Source organism: Phalacrocorax carbo, chromosome 1 (genome assembly GCF_963921805.1).
Source record: "Phalacrocorax carbo chromosome 1, bPhaCar2.1, whole genome shotgun sequence".
NCBI classification, from domain to species: Eukaryota; Metazoa; Chordata; class Aves; order Suliformes; family Phalacrocoracidae; genus Phalacrocorax; species Phalacrocorax carbo.
Genome location: NC_087513.1, coordinates 38,344,925 through 38,356,081, shown reverse-complemented (window position 1 = coordinate 38,356,081; position 11,157 = coordinate 38,344,925). Strand labels below are relative to the sequence as shown.

The 11,157-nt window shown below is 39.8% G+C and overlaps 1 protein-coding gene across 1 annotated transcript in view; it reads right to left on the bottom strand.

Annotated features, from left to right (window-relative positions):
- Positions 1-11,157, bottom strand: part of HMGA2 (high mobility group AT-hook 2) — a 170,800-nt gene that overhangs the window by 135,618 nt on the left and 24,025 nt on the right. The gene's annotated exons all lie outside the window — the stretch shown is intronic.

The window sequence follows — 11,157 nt, the reverse complement described above, 5'->3', positions numbered from 1 at the left end:
CTAAAGAATGGAATAGCAGAGCTGCATGGAATATAATACTCTCCTATTTCCAAAAATCTATCTCACTGAGACCAAGACAGCTTATCTTCACTGAGAATTCAATAACTTCATAGGCTAAGTACTTTGGCCAGGACCCAGTTGTGTAGGTAATTCTGCTCTCTTCAGTGGGGTTATTCAGATGCCTAAAATTAAGCAGGCGATTATGTGCTTTGCTGGACAGAATGCAGAGTACTCCAGATCTTTTCAGATTCTCCTCTGCAGGCTGAATATATTGACACTTTGTATTCTGTTTTCTTGATTAGGGCTGAATAGATTTGAAAAAGTAGCATCAAGAGGGAAACTGATGAAAATAGGAATGGAGACTTGAAATAGGTCTCAGTTTTGATCCAAAAGTGACCACCAGTCTGTTTTTGCAGGATTCTGTCACTGCTGCAGTCAGCAGAGAAGATCAGCTGAAACCACCTTAGTCCTGAAGATAGGTGCTGATGGAAAGATACTTGTATTGCATCAGTACACCTATTACATAAACAGAGCAAGCTGCAAGGCTCTATTAATTTTGCAGGGACTTGGGAGTCTCAATACAGAGACAGTGTGGGGAAGACTGCAGAGCAGTGGAATACTTGAGGAAGGCAATTTGCTTTTGATGTAATGATTTGATAATTAATTTTGTTCTGTGGGGAGGACAAGCTTCTTAGATTTGTATACTTTTAAAAGAAACCCCTAATACATTCTGCAAAATGGATGGCACACCACCAGCAATCATGTTAAGCCTGTTCTTCTAGAGAAACAATCCATCAATTTCAATTTCAACCATACTTGAAAGAACAGTCAAGGTCTCAAAAATAATTAGGCTCCTACAAGTAAATGAGAGGGATCTAAATGACTGCTCCAGTAGAGGGAAATTTGGGCAGAATTCAGGTGTAATATGTTAAATTTGACAGTAGCTCTTTATCCAATCAGTACAAATGATTGTCTGGCCATTCAGAACATGTACTGTTCCAGGCTGGCTGCAAAACTCCTCTTTTTGTCTGGTAGGGAAAGTCAAATGTGGGATTGTTCTCAGCAAAAAAGAGGAGGGGAACCAGAGGATACCCAACACCCGCAGGGAGTGTATTCAGGCTTCATTAGCTACTCATAGAACAATGCATATGGTTGCTCCAGATTTAGCTGTTACTCAAGACTTTATGTTGTAAGTGGATAGATGTAGAATCCAGTAGAAGCTACAGCAGAAGATTGTGGGAAACGGTATGAATGAAGCAAAAAGGGACTCAAGTGGTCAGTGTTTATGCGTAGGGACTCCAGTTATAGGAAGCACAATTTTTTGTTCATGCTGGAAAAAATAGAGCAATACACACTGAAGGGACATTTATTGGATACAAGAAATATAATGTTGCAAAAAGTAATAAAAAAAGGAGATACAGAGAGTTATTAAAAAGGAATATTGGAGAAGCCAAACCCCATTTAGGTACTCATTTCCTCTAAGAAATTTTACAGTGTTTGAAATCTAAGATTTGTCTCTTGCAAAAAGTAATCTAGTGTTCTTATGGATTTCCACAGAACACCACTCTGGGACATGACGGACAAGTAGAACATCGTAAATGGGTAGACAGACACAGGTGCAGAGTTACTGGCAGCTCTGCTCTGAAAGCCCAGTAGGTTCTTCATGACAGTTCTCATTGTGGGATTATTACTAACATGTATTCCCCCTTTCCAATCAGTTTTGTATTTTTATTTATTTCTGGAATTCTGCTTGCTTTCATGAGATGCTCTTCGGAAAGAAGATGCCTCAAATGCTCACTGCAGGGGGGGTTGGACTAGATGACCTTTAAAGGTCCCTTCCAACCCAAACCATTCTACGATTCTATGAAATAAAAGCAGGGGAATGGTAGCCCAAAGACATATTCTTTTGGATGTTCACCTTCCCTGGGGTCATGCTTAACAGGGAGAGGCATCTGGAAGAAGAACTGAGTCGCCTTCCTTTCCTTATAATGACAAGGGTTTTAGTAAAACAGCTAAACAAATCCCTTAGATAAAACAGTACTATGTCTTTCCTGGCAGTTTCGAAGATGTGAATATCTTGGGGCCAAAATTTAAAGTTTTTACTTGGTTCTTATTCATTCATTCCTTGGGCAGAACTCTATTTGTTTCAACAGCTTTGCCTGAGGATTCAGCTCTTAAAGGATACTGAGTATCTTAAAGATTATCCTAAGTGCAGCTAAGATCCTTCAGGCCCAAACGTATTCTTAGGCTTCCCAAATTATCCATTCCAGGGTCTACAGGAGACATCATCATAAGTCTTTAAGCAAAAAAACTGAAACATCATTATTTAAGCCTGGGAACACTGGTTAAGGGCAGCAGTCATCTGCTTTGTAAACAAAAACTATAATTTGTGAGGCTGAGGATTGATCAAGTTTTCAGAGTGCAAAATAGCCCTACAGGAATCTGGTGGAAGTATCTGAAATTACTGTAGGGAAGAAATTTGATCTTATTTTAAACCTGATTAAAGCCTTCTGCATCTCCACAAAAACCTCCAAAACCCTGGAGATCTCTGATGGTTTACCCTCTGGGGAGAACACACAGATATGAATTTTAATAGTGTCTTTTGGTAATGTGGTGGATAAAGACAAATTGATTACAGCAGTCTGCAAAAAAAACAGGTGATGCATTACCAGGGCCACTGAGTTCATGTTTTCCCAGACATGGTGAAGGCCACCCAGGTCGTAAAAGAAAGTTGATATCTTTAAAAACTTGAGTTTTATGATTTGGGGCTTGATATGGCTTTCTTGTTTCTGGATACACTCAACTATATCAAAAGAAAAATAAGATGTATAGTCCAAATTCTGTTCTTGTGTACACAAAACCAAATCTAGGTTAAAACTTCTGACATCGATGGATTTGCTCCAGATTTACACCCAACAGAAGAGCAGTACTATCCTTCTGCTTATAATGATGCCTGTCATTATGTAGTATCTGAAGAGTAACGTGAAACCAAAAGAGAGTAAAAGTCTAAGAAATCTGAACTCTGAAATAAGTGTGTCTACGTATTTGCATGAAATACCAAACAGAACAGTCTTGTAGAAGTCCCTTGTGAAGATACTCGTGCCTCGTCTCAGAGGACATGGTTGCTCAAAATTTGTTTCCAAGAGGACATTAGGCATGGGCCCTGATGGGAAATAAAGTGAGAGTACTGTAGGGTCCTTACACTCTATTTCTTTCTAGCCCATTTGGGTTTAAACTGGGACAATTAGATATACAGGTATGAATAGAAAAGACATTTCACTGTCATGCATTAATATTATAGCAGATGGCAAGCCAGATGACAATCCTACTGTTGTTTAATTCTCTAGCTTTGAACATTGTGTAATTTTTTTTAATTAATATTTGGTACACATCAGTATGCACACACCAATGCAAGCTTGCACATATGGATCAGATTGACACGTGATCTGCTTTCAGATCTAGCGGGTTTTCAGTACCGTAGCTAGCCTACAGCCTGCCACAGAGCAATGAACCTGGCATGCTGAGGAGCCTCACTCACCCCAGTGTTCCATGATATTAGCCTAGGTTTGAAAAAGAACACGGATATAATCCAAACCCAGGCTAACTCCCCATACAGAGATGTAGCCCTGGAAAGCTCTGCTCAGCTGCATCTAGCTGAAAAATATGAGACACCTCTATCTGTGCCATGGAAAAGCTTGAAACTTCTGCTTTCCCAGATGTGCAGGGCTGTCCTTTATCAGGGCTAGAAAAGAAGTATGTATGGCAAACACTGATAGAATTAGGTGTCTTGGAAAATGCAGTATCAGCCATCCTCTTCTTTTAAAACAAGCACAAAGAGAGAAATCCTGAGTTCTCATCCTGTCTGCCAGGACCATTCATATTTCTAAGCTAATGTTAAGTTAACAGAAAATACACTGAAAACAGCAATTGGAACGTTCTTAACCATTAGAATGAAGTCATGCTTGGCATTAGACTCTTATTTACATTTTGCAATGGCACAACCCTAACAGAAGGAATGGAGAAAGCCCATCTTCTTCCTCCTTCTAATAGCCTTTAATCTGGTGGTTAAAGCACCCTGCTGGAGAGCAATTCTCTTGAGTGTGAATCCCCAGCAGCAGAGCTAGGGATTGACCCTCGTGTTTCGGAGGTGTGTGCTCAAACTGTTATACCAAAGGCAAAATGGCTAGGCTACTAGAACTGGAGCCTCATTTCAGAAGGAAAATGAGTGTTGAATTCCTGACAGAAAGGATGTTGGTAACCTCTTCCAAGAAGTCCCTCTTTCAAGAAGTAACCTCTTTCAAGTGTAGATGCAGAATGAACGGAAACAGTTCCTGTAGCCTTGAATGAGATCCACTGTGGAGGAGGTTTACAGATTTACCTAAGTTCTTCAAATTTCTCAGCTGGCCAGTTCAGGAGTTTAAAGCAACTCTACTTGCCAGCTGTTTTGGAGCCCAGCTCTTCTCCTACTACAGAGAGAGCCTAGGCATCTAGCACAGAGCTCCGAGGAGCAGACATCAAAAGACTGGTGTTGCAAGAATTAACTCTTAGACACCTAAGTCCTCACTGGATCTGGCCTTCTGCACCTGTGAACCATTTTGAACACCAAACCAAGAGTCTAAATTCTTTAGGTCTTCATGGGCAGAGTGGTTTCTGCATGCCTGAGAGAAAGTCTAGGTCGTTTAGCTTGCATTTACAAAGGTGTGCTGGCTTAGCTGCCCTTGTCTGCAAGTTGAAGATAGCCTGGGAGTCCTGTTCCCTTCTTTTGTCCACCCAAGGAACATGAGATACAAGCAGGCAGATGTTTAGTTTTATTTGGTTTGGGTTTTTTCCATGCAAGGTCTGAAATTACAGAGGTCTGTAATGGGAATTGTCCTTCTGAGTTACAAGCCAATGTCATGCCTTTATATAAATCCTATATTTTGATCCAAATATAAGCTAACAAAGCTTAGCTGGTATACTGCAAGTTGGTATTCATCTTTTGATCCAGAGCTCATATTGTTGCATTTTTAAAAAATAATACTCTATTATAATGCTAGTTCTGCATCAACCCTTTTGTCAATAAAACATAATATAGCCACCCATCTCTAGAACAGCAGAATGGTTGCATCTTGTAACAAGCATCCATGCATGGTAAACAAGGAGATGAATGTGTTTTCCTATACAACAGAGTGAGTCTTTGACTCGAGAAACCAAACTGCGAGAGGAGACAGCTAGGCATGCAAAAATTGTGTAGCAGACGGCATTTCTGATAGAGTTACAAGACAGGGACTTACTGTCTTCAGAGAGTGACTGAAAAAACAATCAAGACCAATTAAAATAATATTGTGTCATATCTTTTTGTCAGGTATGGTATGATTTTACAGCTAATTTGCCATCTCGCAGATTTTATACAATTAATACAGCAATACACAATAAATATGGTATAACAACAAAAAGCAACACAATAAAAATGCCCCATGAGTTAAAGATGAAAGAATATGGGTTTCCCACAGAGTTGTGCCAAAGAGTCTGGAAATTAATTTTTTCCCCTTTTTTCTTATTTTGCTTTTGAGATGAAGGATCAACTAATTTCTCCTACACCCACACCAGCCCTGGATAGCTGAACTTGTTATAGACATAAACATAACCTGCTAGCATCTAGGCTGCCATTGTTCAGTGATGTTGCCAGAAACGCTGGCAAAAAGCACCATACCATGACTTTGAAAATAGCAGGAAGTAACTAAGGAGCATGCATATTGATGTGGAATAAAATGATCAGATCAATGTTGGTTTTGTCTGATATCCCATCTCCAAGAATGTCAGCGATCGATCAAGGCTCATGAAACCAGAGGGAAGCTACAGACCATTCTACTGGCATATAATGCTGCCTGTGCTCAATTAACTGTCTAGACCAGCCACTAATAACTTCCATTAGAATGAGTTCAGCTTCATGAGCTGAGGGTTTGTCTCTCTACAGCTTTCATTCTTTGTTTACTGTTTTAAACAGAATATACGTGGTTATAAAAATCTAGTTGCTTTCTTTAGGCTTGCTAAGTTCATGATCTGAAACCTGCAATAATCAGTTCCTTTAGCTAGCTGTTTGCCATGTGAAGTCATATTTTGCTCCCATTGCAGTTGAATGATCTTCAATTACATTGAGACGGTAAGCAAATGCATCCTATTTGCCTTCCCTGCATTGTTCACTATTGCATACAGCCTATAAAAAGACGCACAATAAACAGTTCCCATCTTGTTATTTGCCTTGGCTCGATCGCTCATCTGACAGACATTCTAATGTATTACCCGTCTATGCCCTGCTCTCTTGCCTTTAAAGCCCAGATTTTAGATTTGATTGACATATCTGTTGCTTTGACTAGCTACAATGAAGAAAAAAAAAAAAGCCACACAGCTATAACTACCCATTGCTCTTTTTAAAAATGTGACCAGCTTTCAAAAGCTATCCAACACTGTGAGAAACTCACTGACGTAACAGTACTGCTGCCAGAAAACTAACAAGAGCAAAATTAGCCAACTGAGAGTATTCATGAACTACAAGAGAGAGAACCAGAGACCCGTCTTCGAAGACAGCAGCAGAAATAATACAATTCTGTAGTATGGTTTTCATGTGATGAACTAGCTGTTCCAAAAGCCAGTATTCTTTCATAGGCTGCCAAAGCTGACTGAAGGAAACATCCAGTCAAAGCCTGTAACTTAGGACCAGTTTTCCAATTGCTTGGGCAGTTTCCGACTTGTACAGGTAGCAGTAAAGAGCAGTGGATTCATATTTCACAGAGCTCAGGTTAAATCCAAACATTGATGAGGGTCTCCTGAGAATTCTTTGTGGGGTTTGCATATACTTCTTTTCCCTTTGACAATCCTGGCAATAATCTGCAAGGAGTTCTTTGTTTGCTCCCTGCGGAAATTTTTGACTGGTTTATGTTTACAGGATCAAAATCAGAATCAGTGAAGAGAGGCAGGGAAAGCATGAAAACTGATGTAGAGCAAAGAGCAAACAGGGAGGTACCAACCTTTGTTGATACCAACAAAACCTTACCCATTAGCCTTTGTTTACTCTCCCCATGTAGTGTGTGCTCTGTCTTCTCTCATTTTTTACAATCTAACAGATGAGTTAACTGAGAGGATCTATCTCTATAAAATAGGGAATCCATTTTAGTAGGTTGACTGAGTTAGTTGGCTGGTCCTCCCATTGGAGCAATTTGCTAACAGCAGGAATGTATCCAGCAAAATGTAGTTCTTCACACAGACCTCCCAAGTTGTCCCATCTCTCCATCAGAGAAACTTTTGTGGGGCCTGGGGAAGGGAGAGTCCTTCTGTGAAAATAAAAATAAAAATGCCATGTCTAGGTGGAACCCTGGAAAAATTCCACAGAAGAAAATCTCATTATGAACCCTTTCCCTACACACTGTATGGTTAATCTGAAATATTAAAGAGGAAGACAGAATATTAGCAGGGAAGGAAGAGAGGCTTGGAGTAAGGGGGATTTGGATTCTTTTGCTTTCTCTTGCTCAGAATTTCTAGATCTTGGGTGAAAGACACAGCTGCTGTGCCTCACTTTCTCCTCGGAAAATAAAAATTTTTTAATGCTACCAATGTCCCTCCCATAACCATCTGGAGAGATTACATATTAGGGTTTATAAAAATCTCATAAGGAGGAGCAACATATTTTTTAAACAAGTAAGTGTGGTATACACTTCAAATGGCTAGTGCAATGCACAGGACAAGGATTAACCTGCAAGCCTAATTCTTAGCAGATTTATTCTGCATGAGGTGCAGTGTTCCACTCTGAGATGCTGTCTTGCTGTCTGCATGTTTTCTCCAACATATATACACTATAAAATCTATCTTAGATCAGCTGACTGAGCTATACATTGGCAGGAACTGAATGTGTTTGGTTGGCCATTGTTTTGAAGGTTTCTAACCCTTGGTGGTTGCCCCAGAGAATTGCACTCACTTTAGTCAGTCTTTAAAGCTAGCAAAAGGAGAGGTACACAAAGGCAGATTTGATGCGGTTAAACGGCGATATTGGGTTGTGCATCTGACTTGGCTTTCAGGAAAATAAAATGGTTTATATGGGCGTGGGGGGGAGAATTACTTAAAAGTGCAAGTTATGCACCTGGACTACTAAGCTGTTTGTCTCTGTGTTCCTTAATACCTGTTTTCTGTCTCCAAAAATGCACACAGGAGTATTTTCAGACTCTGAGTATGTTATCGTTTCTCCTCAGTTATAGAAGTGGGACTGAAAAATACCAGGTTCTTACTATTTCTTTGCCCTAATGCCTGTTTCAATAGAGATACGAGTTCTGGGAGCACTGTATGACTTCATGCATTTTTTCCAGAAGTAATGATAAAGAAGTAACATGAAAGACCAGTCCAAACAGAATCTTCGGACTGGAAGATGAACCAGATAACTTAGATATACATTTTCCAATTCATTTCTATTTGTGCTTGCAAATTTTTGGCAGAGCAAGTGCTCCCTTAAGTTCCCAGATGCCCCATTCAATTGGAAATCTCAAAGGCACAACCCAATGTACAAGCAATTTTTCAAGAACAAAGGAAATGGGAAAACAGCAGCCTGTTTGGCTCTGAAGCTGTAGAGCATCTATTGATCAACATTCCTGAGCACAAGCAACTTTTAAATTAATTTTGTTTAATTTAAGAAAAATATCTGCATACAGACTTGCCAGGATCTATGTTAGTCAAAATGTATTGTGCTCCCCTAGAAAGAGCCGGGGAGGGGGAATATGAACTGCAACATTCCCTGGGCTTCTGCAATATTGCAGCTGCTCTCAATTAAAGTGAGCAGTGGTTTCTAGGGACCATATCTATGGTATTTATCTTCCAACCATTTCTTTATTATTTTGCAATGATTTCATGAATTACAATTGCAGCTTAATAAAAGGGTGTTACAGTAGTGACCATATTGTCTGCATATTTCTTCCGTTGAGAATCCCAATACACATTATGTTACTGTCAGAGATTTAAGGTACAGCTATCTATACAGTACCAGAACATGAACAAGGCTTAAATAATTAAATCCACTACATCCCCAGAAAGCACCTTCTACTGAGCGACAAGAGAGAAAATGTATGTGTTTTCAGGAGCCTAGAGAAAGATACCTGGCAAACCACTGTCACTAGGTTAGACACAGTGGAAAACAGACACCAACAAGCCTTGTATTTAAAACCCTGAGTAAGTGATAGCGTTTCATCCTGCTGCCTCCTTTTTATCATTCCCCTTCCTCTGAAGTCAATGGGAGACTTCCATGATACTTAGGGACCATCCTGAGCAGTAACATGCAAGGGTTAAAAAGGGACATTCTGTTTGTGCAACATAAAATCCATTAATCAATTCTAATTCAATCCCAAATACTTCCTAAAGCAGGTCTATTCATATTTGTCTATTTTCTATTTGTCACCCCAAATCATTTGTCGAGGCACATTGTGAGCTGTCAGAAGACGTGTTATAGCACGTCTCTGCTTTGGGCTTCTTCCCCGACTCTGGATGATTTTTTAACTTTTACCAGCTCTGTGTGAAAGGGATGGTCACAGCCAAAATTCCTTCCCTCTGCCGTTTCTTTTCACAGCACCGGCAAGTTGTTACCCCTCTTGTCTGGATATACGGTGCAACCAGGTAGCTCTGTTAGCTGCTGAGTAAGGTGAAAATAACCACCTTATGCTTATGATGTAGGGTAAAAAGGAGGCTCAAAACCAAGTGTTGAGAGTTCTGTTATCCACAAAACATCAGCCCACAGCTAGATATTATCCTCTCAGGTATTATCCTGCAGCTCAATGCATCCACAGAGTGGGTATCTACTGCCTATCTGGGTTATAGCATACTCAGCTCCATACACAGAAACTAGACTATATGAACAGAAACTAGACAATAACAGTGCTTGCAGACTCTGGAGGGCATGGCTATTTCTGCTGAAGTGACCTTTTCAGGCAGACATGAGGGGCCACAATGAGCATGGTTGGTGAGCCTGAGTTTGACAGCCAGCTCATCTTATTCCTTGGAGAACACCAGAGATGTGTCCCAAGAATCTAATCAGGCTAATCCCCTGCCAGGACTATAGTGTCGGTTACAGAATTTAAAACATAAAAATCAAATTTCCAAAGCCTGTCGTAGGTGCAATCACACAGGAAAAATTATTTTCTGTTTTGAACTGCTTTTAAGGAGCAGCCCTGCCAGCAAAACTGCAGAAATGCCAACAAGCCCATCATTTGACCAATATGAGCTTTGTAAATCTGTACTAGTTTGGTTCACAGAGCCTTAAAGAGTTACTCCACAAATGTTTCACAAATATAAATATAAATTATCCAGAATACTTGGTCAGAAGACAGTGTAGTAGACATGCCTATATAATCAGGTATTCCCATTTTTGAATGGTTGAATATACTCTTTTCACATAGCAGCCACTACAGAAAAAAAGGTAGTGATCACAGGTTACCAGTGGGTGTGAATGAGAGTACTCTTTCTAAACCTAGCAGTCCAAGGTGACTATTGCTAGCCAGCTTAATATGAAAAAGATCACTTTATAAACCTGCATGCTGCATTATTCTATATTAATATTGAAATAATAACTTCTTATTAATGCACAGCATATTACAGTTGCTCCTGTGGTGTAACTAAAATATTTTGGAAGACGGAGTAGTTGAAAATTTCTGTATTCCAGAGAAAGGGCCAAGCAGCAGTAACAGGGAAGGCAGCAGTCTGTGGTTTCAGATGGCCCTGTCCATTTTTCTTGTACTTGACACACTTGCAGCCAGCCCTTTTTAACATTAACGTCAACCCTGAGAATACAGTAGACTACTAAACTGATGTCGCAGAAGAAAAACATCAGAATCTCTGAAGCAGCTGAAGTAGTGAAAAAAGAAAAAAGAGATAAATTTGTGTCAACAGATGTGTTTTACCACTAATGATCATGAAGCCATGATACAGTTTTAATCACCCAGACTTCCCCTTATTATAATGGCCCTATAAAATGCTGACTAAATAAAAAATAACATCAGTATACATAAGATGGAAAGCAGATGGCTGAGATTTTTGAACTAGAAGCCATTGCTGGAAAAGAACAATTGCTTTTGAGAGTCAGTCGCCTATCTGGCTAGATACATTCCTTTAAAATGTTTTACTACATGATTAGAAGGTTTGAAAGAG